Source organism: Coregonus lavaretus, assembly GCF_964263955.1.
Source record: "Coregonus lavaretus genome assembly, chromosome: 2".
Taxonomy (NCBI): domain Eukaryota; kingdom Metazoa; phylum Chordata; class Actinopteri; order Salmoniformes; family Salmonidae; genus Coregonus; species Coregonus lavaretus.
The window spans coordinates 75,545,120-75,564,551 of NC_139989.1; the positions used below are offsets into that span (position 1 = coordinate 75,545,120).

General features: G+C 41.6%; 1 protein-coding gene across 1 annotated transcript in view; it reads left to right on the forward strand.

Annotated features, from left to right (window-relative positions):
* The first annotated feature begins 1,547 nt into the window (after nucleotides 1-1,547).
* Nucleotides 1,548-19,432, forward strand: part of LOC311141812 (uncharacterized protein) — a 410,899-nt gene continuing 393,014 nt past the window's right edge. The window contains exon 1 of the mRNA XM_084177283.1: nucleotides 1,548-1,584. The gene's annotated coding sequence lies outside the window, so the exon portion shown is untranslated. The remainder of the gene's footprint in view (nucleotides 1,585-19,432) is intronic.

Sequence of the window (19,432 nt, forward strand, 5' to 3'; positions counted from 1 at the left end):
AGACACAGAGACAGCAACAGAAGAATAGGATTCTAATTACTGCACTGTGTGTGTGTGTGAGAGAGAGAGAGAGAGAGAGAGAGAGAGAGAGAGAGAGAGAGAGAGAGGGTGTTTAGGTACTGTTGGATTTTTTAATCAGTTTAGCTCATTGGACAGGTCAGAGTCTATGTTTAAAGTTCTTGAGTGGTTTTTGGCAATACACTGGTGAAGTATTCATGGATTTAGCTGTTGAAATTCCTTCCCGGACCCTCCTAAAGGCTATGGGCTAAGCCACCAAAGTCTTCAAATCCTAGGGGAGAGAGGAGCTGCTACCCCTGGGGAGAGAGGAGCTGCTACCCCTGGGGAGAGAGGAGCTGCTACCCCTGGGGAGAGAGGAGCTGTTACCCCTGGGGAGAGAGGAGCTGTTACCCCTGGGGAGAGAGGAGCTTCAACCTTGGGGAGAGAAGCTGTTACCCCTGGGGAGAGAGGAGCTGTTACCCCTGGGGAGAGAGGAGCCCCTGGGGAGAGAGGAGCTGCTACCCCTGGGGAGAGAGGAGCTGCTACCCCTGGGGAGAGAGGAGCCCCTGGGGAGAGAGGAGCTGATACCCCTGAGGAGAGAGGAGCCCCTGGGGAGAGAGGAGCTGATACCCCTGGGGAGAGAGGAGCTGCTACTCCTGGGGAGAGAGGAGCTGCTACCCCTGGGGAGAGAGGAGCTGTTACCCCTGGGGAGAGAGGAGCTGTTACCCCTGGGGAGAGAGGAGCTGCTACCCCTGGGGAGAGAGGAGCTGCAACGAAGAGAGACTGTGACCCTGCTCGGGAAGAGCTTATCGATTGGTGATTATTGGGGCACGTTTGGCAGGAGCTTCAGTGATGAAGACTGCTGAACTTGCTGATGTTTCACAATATGCCATGGCCGTCTCAGTCACCAGGTCCCAACCCAATTGAAGACAACCATCATCAAAACACTAAATTATGGAATTTCTTGTGGAAGAATGATGTCACATCCCTCCAATAGAGTTCCAGACACTTTTATTTTCTTATTTTTTCTTTTTTCAACCTTGACAATAAACATTTTAATGAACCACAAACACTTGATGTTTAGGGATGGCACACACATAGGGAGACAGTTTGCGTTCCTTCTCACATATGCACCTAGGAAGATGCAGTGTTTCTCAACCTGTCATTTTACATAATGTTGCAAGACACATACCATCAAATGAATCCATATACTTTTGTCCATATTTACAGAAGACTGTCATTTCACAAATTGTTCCTATATTGAAAGGACATAGGGAAAATAAAGTCAAACATTTCAATACAAAATAATAAAAACAATCACAACATTACTCAGTCTTAATGTATTTTAACCATATTAACCAGTTTAATCAAATTGTTTTCATTTGGAACACTAAATCAGAACTACATTTGGAGTTCCAGACCCTTGTAGAATGTATGCCAAGGCACATTGTAAGAGCTATAAAGAGACAGGGAGTGGGAGAGAGAACAGGTAGAACCTGATATGGAAATGAGCAGAACAAACTAAAGGAACTTTCCACCACCGAATGATAATTCCAGACTCTACTTCTATTGAGAGACATATAAAAGGTAAGACGACGATTGTTATGTGTATTAATATAGTTGATGATATTGTTATGTGTATTAATATAGTTGATGATATTGTTATGTGTATTCATGTAGTTGATGATATTGTTATGTGTATTCATATAGTTGATGATATTGTTATGTGTATTACTATAGTTGATTATATTATTATGTGTATTCATATAGTTGATGATATTGTTATGTGTATTAATATAGTTGATGATATTTGTCACAAACGTCTACTAAGTGAGTGGACCAAGGCGCAGCGTGCGATACGAACATGACTTTAATAAATTAAAGTACTCAATACAAAACAACAAACAATGACGAATCGTGAAGTCCTCAGTTACAATGACTGATACGGAACAAAAACCCACAACACTAAGGTGAACACTGACAGTTTAAATATGGCTCCCAATCAGAGATAACGAGCCGACAGCTGACACTCGCTACCACTGATTGGGAGTCACACGACCAAACAAGGAAACACAACCAAATACAACACAACCAATACCAAACACCACCAAATGAACACACCCTGGCTCAAAATACACAGTCCCGGAGCCAGAGCGTGACAGTACCCCCCCCTAAAGGCGCGGACTCCGACCGCGCCTACACCCCAAATAGGGAAGGGCTGGGTGGGTATTGCTCCTCGGAGGCGGCTCCGGCTCCGGGCTTGACCACCACTCTACTACAATCCCCCCGTAGTGCCCCCAGTCCGATCTGACCCAGTTAGCTGGATCAGGACTGCCGACGCGCACCCCTGGCTTGGCGCATGAGGCAGGAATGGACCGGACCTGGCAGACGATACGCACCCTTTGCATGGTGCGTGGAGCCGGAACAGGCCTCACCAGGCTGAAGACTCGCATCCCTGGCTTGGTGCGAGTAGCATGAATGGGCTGAATCCGGCTGACGACTCGCACCCTTGGCTTGGTGCGAGTAGCAGGAATGGGCTGAATCCGGCTGACGACTCGCACCCTTGGCTTGGTGCGAGTAGCAGGAATGGGCTGAATCCGGCTGACGACTCGCACCCTTGGCTTGGTGCGAGTAGCAGGAATGGGCTGAATCCGGCTGACGACTCGCACCCTTGACTTGGTGCGAGTGGCAGGAATGGGCCGGACTGGGCTGGCGACGCGCACCACAGACCTGGTGCGGAGAGCAGGAACGGGTAGAGCCGGGCTGACGAGACGCACCACAGGCTTGATGCGGAGAGCAGGCACGGGCCGTGCCGGACTGACGACGCACACCACTGGCTTGGTGCGGGAAGCTTGGATGGACCGGACTGTACTAGGGACACACACCACTGGCCCTACACCGGGATCTGGAACGGGCCGGACCGGACTGGCAACACACGCCAGTACCTCTCGCCGTGCCTCTACTTCCTCCATCCCCTCTTCGACCAGTGGCCCCCGTAACCCGGCGGCCTTCTCCGGCAACCCACTGGGCCGCTCTATCGCGGCCTCCTGCTGGTCCGACGTCGTGAGCCCCCCCCTAAACATTTTCGGGGCGTCTCTCCTACCCGTGGACCAGGTCTCCATGTCCCTCGCCAGCCTCTCGCCCTTCTGCCATAATGTCAAGCCCTTCTCCTCCTCACTCGGCTTGACCCAGTCCAGGAGGCGAAGGAGATCTGTGAGGGATCTCCCTGGCGATGGCTCCTGGACACGCTGCTTGGTCCCATCTTGGTGGGTTTTTCTGTCACGAACGTCTACTAAGTGAGCGGACCAAGGCGCAGCGTGCGATACGAACATGACTTTAATAAATTAAAGTACTCAATACAAAACAACAAACAATGACGAATCGTGAAGTCCTCAGTTACAATGACTGATACGGAACAAAAACCCACAACACTAAGGTGAACACTGACAGTTTAAATATGGCTCCCAATCAGAGATAACGAGCCGACAGCTGACACTCGTTACCACTGATTGGGAGTCACACGACCAAACAAGGAAACACAACAAATACAACACAACCAATACCAAACACCACCAAATGAACACACCCTGGCTCAAAATACACAGTCCCGGAGCCAGAGCGTGACAATATTGTTATGTGTATTCATATAGTTAATTATATATTTTGTGGACAGTGTTATAATAGGCCTATTCTCCTTAAAATGTTTTGGATATAAATTAGATGCGTGAGGTGAATTCGTTCTGTTTCCATCTGTGTGCCCCAGGGTGATCGCTCCTACACTATCTAGAATCTAAAAGGGTTCTTTGGCTGTCCCCATAGGAGAACCCTTTGTAGAACCCTTTTTGGTCCTAGGTAGAACCCTTTTGAGTTCCATGAAGAATCCTTTTGTTGGGTTTTATTTTTCTCATAATTGGATTTGTATGTGATGGATAGCTTGGAAGGAATGCACTAATGAGGAGCAATATACTGATATGGATTGTTTCACATAACAGGGTGGGGAACATTAGGGAGTAAGGGGAGATAAGAACTTGTGTCTCAAAGTACTAGACCTCACTGCCTCTTTGTATTCTGTGAAACTGTCCTTGAACCTGGATACAGTGGAGATTGTGTATTCTCGGTGCTGGCTCTGCAGGTTATTATCATAGCAACCAAGCCTGGCAACAACTGGAATGCCAAGGAGTTGAGACCAACCCCTGCGCCAACGGATTGGCTGAACCACACTCAGTCCTTTGCTCTGGTTGGCCAACAGAAGAGTACTTGAGAAATTTCTGTAAACAATAATTTTAGTTCTCTGTCGGCCCTGCGTGGTTTGTCAGTGAGCCCGTATACGAACCTTCATACTTATCATACAATACATTTTGCATATAATAAATTAAGCTTAGATTGAAGATCTCTTGATTCTTATTCCAATACCAGATTTGAATTACGCAATCTCGACAATTGGTGACCTCCGACTGTGATCTGGTGGCGGAACTTCGCTGGAATTCACCCAGCCTATTGGACATCACTGTCATCGAACTGTGTTTCACAAATTGCCCGGGCTTTTAAAAAGGTAAGCAAAACACCTATTGTAATATAACTGAAGTTTTGCACATTGGCTTTATCCAAATTAATTTTGTGAAACACCTGTTTGATGTAAGTGAACCCTATTCTACTTTAAATAACAATTACAGTATACTACTTCGATTTCATAATGTATTATGCAAATGTTTGATAATTGTGATGGTTAAACCCATGGGAAATAGAGGAGGCTGTGTGCCCAAATAGAGGAGGCTGTGTGCCCAAATAGAGGAGGCTGTGTGCCCAAATAGAGGAGGCTGTGTGCCCAAATAGAGGAGGCTGTGTGCCCAAATAGAGGAGGCTGTGTGCCCAAATAGAGGAGGCTGTGTGCCCAAATAGAGGAGGCTGTGTGCCCAAATAGAGGAGGCTGTGTGCCCAAATAGAGGAGGCTGTGTGCCCAAATAGAGGAGGCTGTGTGCCCAAACAGAGGAGGCTGTGTGCCCAAACAGAGGAGGCTGTGTGCCCAAATAGAGGAGGCTGTGTGCCCAAATAGAGGAGGCTGTGTGCCCAAACAGAGGAGGCTGTGTGCCCAAACAGAGGAGGCTGTGTGCCCAAATAGAGGAGGCTGTGTGCCCAAATAGAGGAGGCTGTGTGCCCAAATAGAGGAGGCTGTGTGCCCAAATAGAGGAGGCTGTGTGCCCAAATAGAGGAGGCTGTGTGCCCAAATAGAGGAGGCTGTGTGCCCAAATAGAGGAGGCTGTGTGCCCAAATAGAGGAGGCTGTGTGCCCAAACAGAGGAGGCTGTGTGCCCAAACAGAGGAGGCTGTGTGCCCAAATAGATTGTGTGTCGATTGTAAGTGTGTCATTTATGACTGTGTGACATATTTGACTGTGTGATAGGACTATGACTGTGTATTGTGAGTGAGTGTGATAACTGTATACTACGTTTAACTGTGTAATAACTGTGTACCATTTTGGCTGAGAATAAAGTTTAAATTGTGCAAACGTTAACAAAAGACACCCATAGGAGGCACTTTAAAATAGATTAGATAGTGCGACGCTATGACTGAAGGCTCATAGGGGGTACTTTAAAAGTTAGACAGTGCGAGTGTGGTCTTATGAATGAGAGTGTGAATGACAAGCCTGTATACTTTGTTAGAAAACTAATTAGAAGTTAAAACGTCTGTGGTTGTCCAAACTGTGTAATTTGGGGATAACTGTTGGGTTCGTGATTGTTTAAACCATATAACCCATCAATAACAATTGGGAACATAAAGCTAAAGTGATTAATTGTGTGACTGAACTGGTTTTGAATAGTTGTGTTGAAACAATTTGGTTTATTATTTGATTCAGTGTTTGATGTTTGACCGTGCAAAATACTGGTTAAACAAATTAGACCTAAACAATTCGGTTTATAAACGTGCACCAACTTTAACTAATTAGGTGGGAATTATTTGATTTAAATAAATGGACTGGGGTACTTTGAGTAACGGCGGAATATTGGAGGCGCGCTGAGACGAGAAGCAGCTCCTCACAGCTCCTCAAAAAGGTAGAGTTGCGAGGGGAGGGGCTGGAGAGAGCGAAAGTGTGGCTTTTGGAGCCATGAAAAGACTGGGAGATGGCTGGGAACGCATGTGGGTTTCTGACGAGAGATGTTCTGAACTTGCTCACCCGAGCGTCGTGGGTGAGAAAGTGGAGAATATTTACATTTGCATTTTTGGTGATTTGGCAGACGCTCTTGTCCAGAGCGACTTGCAGGAGCGATTGGGGTTGAGTGCCTTGCTCGAGGGCACATCGGCAGATTTTTCGCCTGGTCGGCTCGGGGATTGTAACCGGTGACCTCTCGGTTGTTGGCGCGGCGCTATTGGTTACTAAACTGCCAGCCGCCCCATATGAGTTTAAGATTGTGGCGTTGTTGGATAATATGATGGCGGATTAATCTGACCATAAGTAATGTTGTTTTAGACGTAATGTATAATATAGTACAAAACAAATAGAGGGTTAAATTGAACTAATTATCATGGTAGAGCTAACATAGTACAGTGAGGGAACTTCATTTTGTGTCAGAAGGTAAGATGAGATCATTAATGGTACTATTAGTGGAAATCTATTTATCATTTCAAGGCATGGAGTAATAATCTGCATTTATGAGTGTAAATTCCACGGCTGATGTGTTGATTGAATGGGTACGATGAGTATTTGGTTTGGTAATGTTGAATGGACTATTTGTAGCGAGCGTGTTTAGGGGTTAAATAGAAAAACTAAATTATACAATAGGGAATCAAAGATAGAGATTTGCTGAGGTGAAAGATACTGCGATTTTCATTTGGTGACGTCACTTGCTCTATGAACTGGAAGTAGTTACTTTGAGAGCATCGCAGATGGTGTGAAGTGACTGGCGATGTCCCTGGTTCGAACACAGGTAGGGACAGTAGATAAAGCTTACGCAGTGGGGCTATATACCTGAAAGGTTGAATTAGATATACTTTTCTAGAATACTTCTATTTAAGCTATGTAAATATGTTATAAGGTTACCATGCACTCTCTCCGAAGGAGAAAGGGGAGGGTGAGAGACAGTACAGTTCAGATGGTAGGAACATAATTAAATGTATGCTAATCAACGATAGCAAGTATTTGTTTTATTAATTAGGGCATAATCAGAGTTAAATAAATTGAATAGAATCAGAGTTAAATAAATTGAATAGAATTAGGGCATAATCACAGTTAAATAAATTGAATAGCGAACTGAAATGGTTTAGCTGGGAAATATTTTTTGGTACATTTTAGAACGATAATGTATTTTGGTTAAGTGGATGCAAGTGACATTGGCTGTTGTGATGGGGGAATGGCGCCAGCCTGTGGTGGGTTATGGATTTGTTACATAAACTTATATTTTAAACAAAAAGTGATGGAATAGGCTACAATTATGACATTATCAGAAAAAAGACACAATTTAATGTGAAATAGTTATTATAATTATTATTGATAGTTATTACAGTTATTATCATTGATCCAGTAATGATATAAGGATAGTAGAGGAAGGCAGGGGATTTAATCTCATTTATGGAAGTTATATTAGGAAGAAAATACCATTAAATTAGGGAACATTTGATGTAACTGTGATTGTATTGGCTAAAAACTCAAATATGACATTTACAGGGGGGACAGGAACAATAGAAGGGAAGACAGGTTTTCCTAGGGGGTTGAACAGATAATTGATAATGGATCATTTGAGATGAGATCACATGTAGCAGAGTTAGGGTAATCAATTAAATAATCATTGTATACTCGAGGAATTTTGAGTGGTTTTATAGATTAGTAATGAGGAATTAGATTGATACAAACAATTATTGATGGGTTAAGACTGGGGATAACCAGGAGAAAGAGATTAGCTCATCTCGTTGGAATGTTGCCAAGGGCTAGGGGAGCAGTAGTGAAGTTAGGCCGTATTTAGGTCATAAAAGTGAACTACCAAATTAAGGCCTGGCTATTTGTGGTTGTTTTTCAAATTGGTTTTTCAAAGAAAAAACAACACACCTAGTATGATGTTTATAAAGCCTTGTTGTTTCAATTTTGGGGGGTTTCAGCAGGTCAAGGGTGATAGGTCTTAGAGGAGCACACAGTGAATTTTATGGAGTTTTTTAGCTTTTTGGCTGAGTTTGGGGTATATATGATTTCTTATGAGAATGAATGACATGAGGATTTAATGAACACTTGGTGCTAACATTTATGAAGTATTTAGAATAATGGTAATGTTTAGTATACTATGGGATTAAACAGTTCGTTAAATGATTTCAATTGCCTCTGAACTCTGTTTTAACATTCTGGTGTTATTTTAATCATCCACACTAGTAAATTCTAAAGGCATGAGAGGAGGACTTTAGGATAGTTTATTTTACTAAGTTGAGGGTAATTTATAGTACTGTGAAAATTGTGAAGAAGATTATAATTTGGTAATAATATATTTGATTTGAACCATAAAATAACAGAAGAGAGAGTGGAGGAATGGCAATTGGATAATGAAATACCAATATTAACTAAAGTGATTGTTTAGGTAGGTGGTAATATTGACACATGGCCAAATCATGTGTCAAAGAGGGGGATGGGTATTAAATATTAAATATATACGAAGGAGAGGACAAAATACTTTATTAAATATATACGAAGGAGAGGACAAAATACTTTAAAAAAAAAAAAAAAAAAACATGTATGATAGTTTATTAACCACACCTGTATGTCAGAGATTTTGTGCCCCACAGGTGAACTAAAGGAGAAGGTGACCCACTCTATCTAACCAGGAGACCGAAGCAGGCCTGGCGGGAAGGGCCCTACCAAGTACTGCCTTTGCCAGCTGAGAGATCCATCTGGGTGCATGTCACACACTGTAAAAAGGCAAAACCAGCTACACCTGACGAACAAACACAGAGTTAGGAGAAAGATCCGATAACCACAAGGGTCCGGGGGTTGGCTCCTTAACGAAGATTCCCTTACCCTGTCTGATCATCCCTGTGTGAGTTCGGTAGAAGGTGAAGCAATGGGTTGGCCTCTGGCATCTGACATGTTCTCAGGGCAAGGGTGGGGATTCACAGGTCTCCCGACGGTAGGTAGCTGTCTGATTGTGGGGGCCATATTCCTAACACACACGGACCCTCCTGTTTCAGCCAGAAGTAGTAGTTAACCTAACACAAGTTGAAAAGGCATAGGAGACAGCTAGACGTAGGGAAAGGGGAAATTCTAGAGTAAACCTCTCTGAGGGAGGTGGTGAGACCGGGGCTGTGGTAAAGATAGTGCAAAACTATAGACCTGGAGGAAGTAGTACAGGTGAGAACGGGGTATAGAAATCTTAACCTGTGGTTGGAATGGATTCACTATACGGCAAAAAACTATGTCTAAAGAGGACTGTTTTGCCTGTGGGACAGCCAAACCAGGGTTGACAACTACTCCGTTCCCCTTGACAGGCTTTGACTCTCTGTCAGGTTTATCCTCCATGCAAGCCCGATAACGGGGTCGTCCCGACCTGGGTTGCCTACGTTTGAAGTCTCAGGGGATTCTAATTGTTTTTCTAGGACTAGTAAGATAGGATACAGAGTAGGGCATCTTAGCTCTGCTCCTACACAGAGAATATCACAACTGAAAGAAAACATGACTAATATTTCCTTTTTGTTGCAGTCAGAGGATTATAGGAGCCAAAACCAGGCCCGTGCTGACATCTGATGGATGTGTGGTGATAACTGATTGTGAACTCAACTACATATGTAAACAATCAAACGTGTCAGAGACTGGTGAGTTGTCAAATAGAAAGTAGGACCTCCTCCCGGGATCCTTTGATGAAAGGATCCTGTGATGGGATAGGAGTACCTCGAGAGGTTACAGAACAATTCAAAGCTAGGAATCAGATCGCAGCTGAGTTTGAATCAAGTATTTTTTTTGTTGGTCAACAATTAATAAAAACTTCGATTGGATAAATTATATTTACTATAACCAGCAAAGATTTATAAACCACACTTGTGATGCAATAAAGGGATTAGATGAGCAGACAGCGGCAACTATCTTAATGACAAAGCAGAATAGAATAGCGTTGGATATGCTTTTGGCTGAGAGGGGCGGAGTTTGTGTTCTGTTTGGATATATGTGCTGTACTTTCATCTCCAACAATATAGCACCGGACGGGCCCGTGACCAAAGCGCTTGAGTGACCATCACCACGCTGGCGAACGAACTGGTTGAGAACTCTGGTATTGATAGCTCCATAAACGGTTGGTTTGATAACATATTTGGTAAATGGAAAACTATTGTTGTGACTGTTCTGGATGAAGTTATAGCTTCTATGGGTATACTTGTTATTTGTGGATGTTGTCTTATTTCCTGGCTGAGTGACTGGTTTGGTGAGTACACTTCTATGGTGGTTACTGGATTTCTGACCCTAATAATTGTGTTTTTGCTGTTAATGTGTTGTGCTGCTTGCATCGTCCCCTGTCTCAGGAGGTCAGTGGTAGGAGCGGTGCAGGCGTCAGGTATGATGCTGTTGTTACCGGCCCAGGATGATGCGGGTGACTCTGCTACTGACTCTGAGACCAAGCTGGATGATCCATGGTTTGCCTAGTAAAATACATACACGCATTTATTTTCAGTTCTTGCTCATTTATTACCTTATGTTTTTACTAACCACTGTGATTGTTTATTCTTCCTGATGTGAAGGTAAAGGATTCCTGGGTGGCTGGTAGCCAACTCAGTACATGTTAGGTGTAGGGGACGAATAGAGGGTTAAAATTATAATTTTTTATTTTTTATTAACATTAAATGTTGTGATTTAATTTCCATATCCTGTTATTCTTAAGGGTGATTATACTCTGTTTAGAGTGACACCATAAATGGTGTCAAAAGAGGGAATTCAAAAATGTCCCTTTAAAAATCTTTAATCACACCCTAGAGTTTTAATAATCTTGTGTTTTGTGTTCTATTAATCCTGTGTTTTATGCTTTATTAATCAAGTTAGCCATGTGAATGTTTGTCTTTCCTTATGTGATGGTTTGAACTTCTTTGATGACTAGTAACAGTTTGCAAGTTGGGTGTCGATGGAAGGACTGAAGGACTTTTATTATCAAATTGTCTATTAATAAAAGTGTTTATTTTTGTTTGTATTGTATTTTAATGAGTGACACCCTAGAGGGCGTCAAAAGAGGGAATTGTTGGGTTTTATTTTTCTCATAATTGGATTTGTATGTGATGGATAGCTTGGAAGGAATGCACTAATGAGGAGCAATATACTGATATGGATTGTTTCACATAACAGGGTGGGGAACATTAGGGAGTAAGGGGAGATAAGAACTTGTGTCTCAAAGTACTAGACCTCACTGCCTCTTTGTATTCTGTGAAACTGTCCTTGAACCTGGATACAGTGGAGATTGTGTATTCTCGGTGCTGGCTCTGCAGGTTATTATCATAGCAACCAAGCCTGGCAACAACTGGAATGCCAAGGAGTTGAGACCAACCCCTGCGCCAACGGATTGGCTGAACCACACTCAGTCCTTTGCTCTGGTTGGCCAACAGAAGAGTACTTGAGAAATTTCTGTAAACAATAATTTTAGTTCTCTGTCGGCCCTGCGTGGTTTGTCAGTGAGCCCGTATACGAACCTTCATACTTATCATACAATACATTTTGCATATAATAAATTAAGCTTAGATTGAAGATCTCTTGATTCTTATTCCAATACCAGATTTGAATTACGCAATCTCGACACTTTCCACAGAGGGTTCTATCTGGAACCCAAAAGCGTTCTCCTATGGGGACAGCCAGAGGACCCTTTTGGAACTCTTTTTTCTAAGAGTGTACTGTATCGTAGGTCTATAGACTTGTCTTCTCAAAACAGGCTTAAAACACAACAAGCAACAACATTTTCTCTTTCTAATCTACTGTTAACTCTTTTCACTCAGGAAGGTATGTTGTGTGAAAGAGATACAAATAAATACTGTGGAAAGACTAACAACAACTTACACTTCCTAAAAACAGGTTGTTTGTATTCATTAGTGCCCACCGTAGCAAAACGTTTGGCAACAGAAACCGTTTAGGTCACGTTGTACAGCGTTTGGAGTAAACTGTTTATGCAACATTTTAAAACTGTCGGCTGCTGTGTAAACTAATGAATACGACCCAGGTTGTAGCCTACAACTCGGCTGTTGATGCCTGCCTGATGCTGTAACCTGAACTTAGCCTGAGGGGTGGACTATGATGCTAGCTAGATATACTGGTTTTCTAAAGTTAGCTAGCTTCAGTTATCTTCACATTCCATCTCAGGCCTCATCCATAGGAATGTACAGAGTGCCAGTCATCAGGAAGGTGCTCTCAGAACGGAAAATATATAATGACTTGACAGTTTAATCATACAAAATGGCGCTAACTGGACGTGGGCAAGTCAAATTCAATCAGTGGAGGTTGCTGTGGGGAGGACGGCTCATATTAATGATACCATTCCACCTATTCCACTCCAGCCATTACCACAAGCCCGTCCTCCCCAATTAAGGTGCCACCAACCTCCTGTGAATTCAATATATCAATATTCATTCATCCTAGTTCTACATTTCACATTTCGTATGATAAATGTAATTGTATCATAGTTCTACTATAGTGTAGCGATCTGTGCAACTTCCGGCGTGAGTTTACTGTGAACACTGAGGCTGTACCCACTTTAAGTTACAGTTTAGACAGAGACCAAGTAGGCTATTTGATCATAATGTAAAAAAGGCCTCCAATAACATTTAACATGGAAATAGCTGTTCTATCATTCAGCCTACAGTAGCAGCCAATGTGTGGTGTTCAATGTAAGCCTACATTCCATGAGACATTCCAAAAAACATGCAGAGCTTGACATTAACCTGTTTATCTACTTGTCCTTCACACAAGGAGGAGGTGACTGAAATGTTGTTGTGTTTGATGCAAGAAACCACTTTACTAAATAAAATGCATCATTATTCCCATGTACTATGATGCAATTCCAACCAAGTAACCCAATTGGCACCAATGGCGCGATGCGTAGGTTGTTTGCCTTTTTACAAGTGCAACCTGGGTTCACTTCCCTGCCCTGCTGTTTGCTACATTGGTGTCAGAAGTAGTATGGTGTCTGTGAGGCCATCAGAATGCACAGCCCGGATGTGTGATGGGTCTGAGTAGTCGAAGCACGGGACTTGCTTTTATAGGGGGCAGTGTGAGCCAGGTTACAATTCCCATCGCAGCAATAGGTTTAACCCTATAGACAGGTTATAATTAGGTTTAACCCTATAGACAGGTTATAATTAGGTTTAACCCTATAGACAGGTTATAATTAGGTTTAACCCTATAGACAGGTTATAATTAGGTTTAACCCTATAGACAGGTTATTATTAGGTTTAACCCTATAGACAGGTTATAATTAGGGTTAACCCTATAGACAGGTTATAATTAGGTTAAACCCTATAGACAGGTTATAATTAGGTTTAACCCTATAGACAGGTTATAATTAGGTTTAACCCTATAGACAGGTTATAATTAGGTTTAACCCTATAGACAGGTTATAATTAGGTTTAACCCTATAGACAGGTTATAATTAGGTTTAACCCTATAGACAGGTTATAATTAGGTTTAACCCTATAGACAGGTTATAATTAGGTTCAACCCTATAGACAGGTTATAATTAGGTTTAACCCTATAGACAGGTTATAATTAGGTTTAACCCTATAGACAGGTTATAATTAGGTTTAACCCTATAGACAGGTTATAATTAGGTTTAACCCTATAGACAGGTTATAATTAGGTTCAACCCTATAGACAGGTTATAATTAGGTTTAACCTTATAGACAGGTTATAATTAGGTTTAACCCTATAGACAGGTTATAATTAGGTTTAACCCTATAGACAGGTTATAATTAGGTTTAACCCTATAGACAGGTTATAATTAGGTTTAACCCTATAGACAGGTTATAATTAGGTTTAACCCTATAGACAGGTTATAATTAGGTTTAACCCTATAGACAGGTTATAATTAGGTTTAACCCTATAGACAGGTTATAATTAGGTTTAACCCTATAGACAGGTTATAATTAGGTTTAACCCTATAGACAGGTTATAATTAGGTTAAACCCTATAGACAGGTTATAATTAGGTTTAACCCTATAGACAGGTTATAATTAGGTTTAACCCTATAGACAGGTTATAATTAGGTTTAACCCTATAGACAGGTTATAATTAGGTTTAACCCTATAGACAGGTTATAATTAGGTTTAACCCTATAGACAGGTTATAATTAGGTTTAACCCTATAGACAGGTTATAATTAGGTTTAACCCTATAGACAGGTTATAATTACGTTTAACCCTATTGCTGCGATGCTTAGGGTGTTTGCCTTTTTCGCCAGCGACCTGGGTTCACTGCCCTGCCCCACTGTTTTCTACAATATTAATATCACAGACTACCCAACGTCCGTTGAACAAAGAGACACAACAATATGAGTGAAAGGATTTTAGGATAATATCAGTTAGTGTTGATTTAGAGTTGTCTTCTGGGTTCAGCCTTCTAGCTTCCTTTATCAATTGGGTGAAATATAACAAATGACATGGTCTCAGAGTTTGGAGATAACCAGTCCCAGTTTAAATCGCCCATGGTGTCCATTTAATTAATTCCCCAGAGCAGCAAGGGAATCTAGAGACTCAACCTTTGCAGAATCAGAATCACCTTTATTCGCCAAGTACATTTCCACATACATATGTAGGATCTTAATTTGAGCCAGTTTGCTACAGCAGGAAAATATTCCTACAGCAACAAGAAACATTCATTATTATGTGAATTATAATTAATGGATATTTTTGTAGCGGTTGATACATTTTTCGTAAGGGAAACTCAAGTCTGGCATTTCTAAGTGGAAATTACAAACTTCAGAAGCATTTTAAAACCTAAAATACACTACAAGTTTTACATTTCCTGCATTGCGGGAAAGTTATTCTGCAGTGGAGGGTGATCAAATTAAGATCCTACATCTGTACACATAATTCTACATGGTGATAGTGACAGACAACATTTAGAGACAGAATACAGACAGAAGAGTTTACACAAATGTCTGTACAACATTATACACAACTAGGAAGAGTGAGCATAGAGCTATAAGAGAATGAACAGTGGATATACAAATATACAGTACAGTGGGTATACATATACAGTGGGGAAATAAAGTATTTAGTCAGCCACCAATTGTGCAAGTTCTCCCACTTAAAAAGATGAGGGAGCCCTGTAATTTTCATCATAGGTACACGTCAACTATGACAGACAAAATGAGAAGAAAAAAATCCAGAAAATTACATTGTAGGATTTTTAATGAATTTATTTGCAAATTATGGTGGAAAATAAGTATTTGGTCAATAACAAAAGTTTCTCAATACTTTGTTATATACCCTTTGTTGGCAATGACACAGGTCAAAAGTTTTCTGTAAGTCTTCACAAGGTTTTCACACACTGTTGCTGGTATTTTGGCCCTTTCCTCCATGCAGATCTCCTCTAGAGCAGTGATGTTTTGGGACTGTCGCTGGGCATCACAGACTTTCAACTCCCTCCAAAGACTTTCTATGGAGTTGAGATCTGGAGACTGGCTAGGCCACTCCAGGACCTTGAAATGCTTCTTACGAAGCCACTCCTTCGTTGCCCGGGCGGTGTGTTTGGGATCATTGTCATGCTGAAAGACCCAGCCACGTTTCATCTTCAATGCCCTTGCTGATGGAAGGAGGTTTTCACTCAAAATCTCACGATACATGGCCCCATTCATTCTTTCCTTTACACGGATCAGTCGTCCTGGTCCCTTTGCAGAAAAACATCCCCAAAGCATAATGTTTCCACCCCCATGCTTCACAGTAGGTATGGTGTTCTTTGGATGCAACTCAGCATTCCTTGTCCTCCAAACACGACGAGTTGAGTTTTTACCAAAAAGTTATATTTTGGTTTCATCTGACCATATGACATTCTCCCAATCCTCTTCTGGATCATCCAAATAATATATGCATGACAAATGCACTCTAGCAAACTTCAGACGGGCCTGGACATGTACTGGCTTAAGCAGGGGGACACGTCTCGCACTGCAGGATTTGAGTCCCTGGAGGCGTAGTGTGTTACTGATGGTAGGCTTTGTTACTTTGGTCCCAGCTCTCTGCAGGTCATTCACTAGGTCCCCCCGTGTGGTTCTGGGATTTTTGCTCACCGTTCTTGTGATCATTTTGACCCCACGGGGTGAGATCTTGCGTGGAGCCCCAGATCGAGGGAGATTATCAGTGGTCTTGTATGTATTCCATTTCCTAATAATTGCTCCCACAGTTGATTTCTTCAAACCAAGCTGCTTACCTATTGCAGATTCAGTCTTCCCAGCCTGGTGCAGGTGTACAATTTTGTTTCTGGTGTCCTTTGACAGCTCTTTGGTCTTGGCCATAGTGGAGTTTGGAGTGTGACTGTTTGAGGTTGTGGACAGGTGTCTTTTATACTGATAACAAGTTCAAACAGGTGCTATTAATACAGGTAACGAGTGGAGGACAGAGGAGCCTCTTAAAGAAGAAGTTACAGGTCTGTGAGAGCCAGAAATCTTGCTTGTTTGTAGGTGACCAAATACTTATTTTCCACCATAATTTGAAAATAAATTCAATAAAAATCCTACAATGTGATTTTCTGTAAAAAATATTCTCAATTTGTCTGTCATAGTTGACGTGTACCTATGATGAAAATTACAGGCCTCTCTCATCTTTTTAAGTGGGAGAACTTGCACAATTTGTGGCTGACTAAATTCTTTTTTCCCCCACTGTACAGTACCCGTATAAATATATCTAAGAGAGATGAACAGAGTGCTAATGCAGTATAGTGCAGTTATTTAGTGTACAGTTCAGAGATGGCTTGATGTGGTGTGCAGCGTAGAGTGTATAGTCCTTTAGTCTCTATGGGCCAGATGGTAGTGTACAGTTCAGAGATGGCTTGATGTGGTGTGCAGCATAGAGTGTATAGTCCTTTGGTCTCTATGGGCCAGATGGCCAGTTGGTGAGGGCCACAGCATGGGGAAAGAAACTGTTCAGATGGGGGTCTATAACATCCAATCACATAGGTTTACAGCAGCTAACAGTTGCAACGTCATTGCTAATAACTCAAACTGCCTTATTTAGATAAAAACATAATCTCTGTACAGATGTAGAATCTTAATTTGATCACCCTGTTGCAGGAGAACTAAAACTTGTAGTGTATTTGAGTGTATTTAAGCTTTAAAAAAAGGTTTCTGAAGATGATCAATTCCACTTTTCTATTAAAATAATTGTTCATTAATTATAATCCACATAATAATTCAAATGTCCTGTTGCTGCAGGATTATTTTCCTGCTGTAGAAAACTGGCTAAAATTAAGATCCTACATCTGTAGCAATACACCTCTCTTTGATGTACATGGCTATATCAGGATTGACTTTTGACCATTTTACATCTTTTATTTACTGTTGTTTAGGCTGGTTGAAAGGTTTAAATAAAGACCATTTCTGTAAAGATAAAAAAGTATCTAACTTATAAATGGCCAGTTGGTGGTCCTCTGTAGCTCAGCTGGTGGAGAACGGCGCTTGTAACGCCAAGGTAGTGGGTTCGATCCCCGGGACCACCCATACACAAAAAATGTATGCACGCATGACTGTAAGTCGCTTTGGATAAAAGCGTCTGCTAAATGGCATATTATTATTATTATTTAAATCATGAGCCTCATCTTGAGGAGTCACCTGCGACAGCAGTCATAGGAGTGCTGATCTGGGATCAGTTTTGCCTTTTTAGATCATAATGAAACAGATTAAATGGACAGATCAACACTCCTCCTCTGAGACACTGCCTTTATGAATAAGGGCCCAGGAGTCACCAGGACCAACTGGAAGTCTCTCTGGATAAGAGCTTCTGCTAAATGACTAAAATGTAAATGTAGTATGAGTCAGCAGGACCAGGAAACAACGTGGTGTTCTAATTTCTGCACAAACTGTTTGAGCCAGTTTGCTACAGCAGGAAAATGTTCCTGCTGGGTGGGGAGGGGTGGGGATGGGACTGAGCTGAAACTGAAAGTAAATGTTTCTTTTGTACAGGATCCATTTGGAGACGACCGCGCAGAAAACACTATATGGAGAGAACTGAAAAATAAAGTGAGTATTTCTGAACAATAATCTATTCTAATGGACAGAGTAAGAGAATGAATACCTGGAATTAGATATTATTAGTTAGTAGAACTGCTACTTGAGCTTAGTTGCTGACAGACAGCAGTTTTCAAAGTGGAAACTAATCAGTAGGTCTGTGTGTTATCAGGTAGGCTATTATCATTGTCATTATGGAGACACCTATTTTACAACCCTTATTCCATAAAACATATTAACGCTGTAGAACTGATGCACATCAAGAAATAAGGTGACAAATCACAGGAAAACTACTTTAGGCGCTCTAGAGCACGTTAGATACATTCTGTCGGAGGTGGTTTAAACTGCATTCTAATGTCGACTTTGCTTATGGAAAACCATATCATGCGAAGGTTTTTACACATGCTCAGTTCTTGGGTTTTGTTCTTGGGTCTCGAGTGGAAATTTGAAATGGAAGTTATGGAACTCCATCATGTGCTTCTGTTATGAGAAAAACTCCACAATGAAACTGACATTAATTGTGGAGAATGATAGATCTGTTGGCCATCAAGTAGCCTATTAATTGTTATGCCTGTCTAGGCTGCTGTAGTCTACCGTTTTATACTATAAATATGTTGAAATGACTGGAGTCGTTGCAAATCATTTTGTGCCACTTGTGTAGCCAACCTGGAGCTGGCAAACAGATGTAATAAATAGCCTTTAACTTCAGTTTATTGTTGTTGTAGCCTTGTGTTATTATGTAATTAATAATGGCCTTGTTTAGTTAATTCAATTGGAAGTTATCAAGTGTCACCATGGTCACAGTTCTATTGCAATTGCTGATCAGATGTTAGAATGCATTAGATTGAAGGTAACAGTCAGCCAGATTAGGCTACAGGTAAAAAAATAACCTGGCTGTTGTTGACAAGCATGGACCTATTCAGTTCATATCCATATTATTAATATTTGATTCATTGATTGAAATTACGACCCCATCCTCAGTAGCCTATTCCAGCAGGCTACTGGGCAACAGAAGCACTTCCTACCTCAACATCGTCTTGCTATTCATGTTAAATAAATTCATCTGTCAATTTGAACTAAGCAAGCTGCTAAATCATTCAGCTTACATCTTGCCTACATCTTGCCCAGGCTATCAGGGGCTATGTTTTGGCCTAGTTTTCAGGCCTTGTGGGCGGGTTTTGCGTAGTCATTGGGCTAGAAAAGGTCATTGCATTAAATCACCTGACTGGATGTGTCTGTTAGTAAACTGTTTTATTTCTAAGAGATCATGAATAAAAGAGAACAATTGACA